Here is a 1,354-nt window from a genome sequence, read left to right as displayed (position 1 = left end):
ACATCTTTTTCAAAACAGTTTTCAATCAAATCTTTTTAATTTCTAATTTCAAAATCTTTTTCAAAAATCACTTGGTTTCTTTTCCACTTTGATTTTCGAAAATCAATTGATGTTTTTCAAAAATGTTTTCAAAGTATTTTAATTAATTTCGAAAATCTTCTTCCCTCCTTCCCACATCCTTCTATTTATGGAGTGCCACTCCTTCTCAATGCACAATTCGAACCTTATCTAACTAAAGTTCGAATTTATCTTCTCCTTCTTCTTTCTATTTCTCTTTCCTCTGACACTTAAAGGAATCTCTATACTGTGACATAGAGGATTCCACATTTTCTTGTTCCCTTCTCTTTCATATGAGCAGGAGCAAGGACAAAGGCATTCTTGTTGAAGCTGATCCTGAACCTGAAAGGACTTTGAAGAGAAAGCTAAGAGAAGCCAAAGCACAACTCTCTTTAGAGGACCTGACCGAATTCTTCAAGGAAGAAAACATGGCAGCAGAAAACAACAACAATGCAAACAATGCAAGGAAGGTGCTGGGTGACTTTACTGCACCTACTCCTGATTTTTATGGGAGAAGCATCTCTATCCCTGCCATTGGAGCAAACAACTTTGAGCTTAAGCCTCAATTAGTTTCTCTAATGCAACAGAATTGCAAGTTCCATGGACTTCCATTGGAAGATCCTCATCAGTTTTTAGCTGAGTTCTTGCAAATCTGTGACACAGTCAAGACTAATGGGGTTGACCCTGAGGTCTACAGACTGATGCTATTCCCTTTTGCTGTAAGAGACAGAGCTAGAATATGGTTGGACTCACAACCTAAAGAAATCCTGGACTCTTGGGAAAAGCTAGTCAATGCCTTCTTGGCAAAGTTCTTTCCACCTCAAAAATTGAGTAAGCTTAGAGTGGAAGTCCAAACCTTCAGACAGAAGGATGGAGAATCCCTCTATGAAGCTTGGGAAAGATACAAACAATTGATCAGAAAGTGTCCATCTGATATGCTTTCTGAATGGAGCATCATAGGTATGTTCTATGATGGTCTCTCTGAACTATCCAAGATGTCTTTGGATAGCTCTGCTGGAGGATCTCTTCATCTGAAGAAGACGCCTACAGAGGCTCAAGAACTAATTGAAATGGTTGCAAATAACCAATTCATGTACACTTCTGAAAGGAATCCTGTGAACAATGGGACTAATCAGAAGAAAGGAGTTCTTGAGATTGATACTCTGAATGCCATTTTGGCTCAGAATAAAATGTTGACTCAACAAGTCAATTTGATTTCTCAAAGTCTGTCTGGAATGCAAAATGCACCAAGCAGTACTAAGGATGCTTCATCTGAGGAAGAAGCCTATGATCCTGA

General features: G+C 38.6%; 1 non-coding gene across 1 annotated transcript; it reads right to left on the bottom strand.

Annotated features, from left to right (window-relative positions):
* Positions 1–890: 890 nt before the first annotated feature.
* LOC130937519 (small nucleolar RNA R71) lies at positions 891–998 on the bottom strand. The gene has a single exon (XR_009068734.1). It is a non-coding gene; the product is annotated as a small nucleolar RNA R71 (small nucleolar RNA).
* Between the last annotated feature and the right edge of the window lie 356 nt (positions 999–1,354).

This window comes from Arachis stenosperma, chromosome 6 (assembly GCF_014773155.1).
Source record: "Arachis stenosperma cultivar V10309 chromosome 6, arast.V10309.gnm1.PFL2, whole genome shotgun sequence".
Classification (NCBI taxonomy): domain Eukaryota; kingdom Viridiplantae; phylum Streptophyta; class Magnoliopsida; order Fabales; family Fabaceae; genus Arachis; species Arachis stenosperma.
This window is presented reverse-complemented; position numbering and strand designations above follow the sequence as displayed.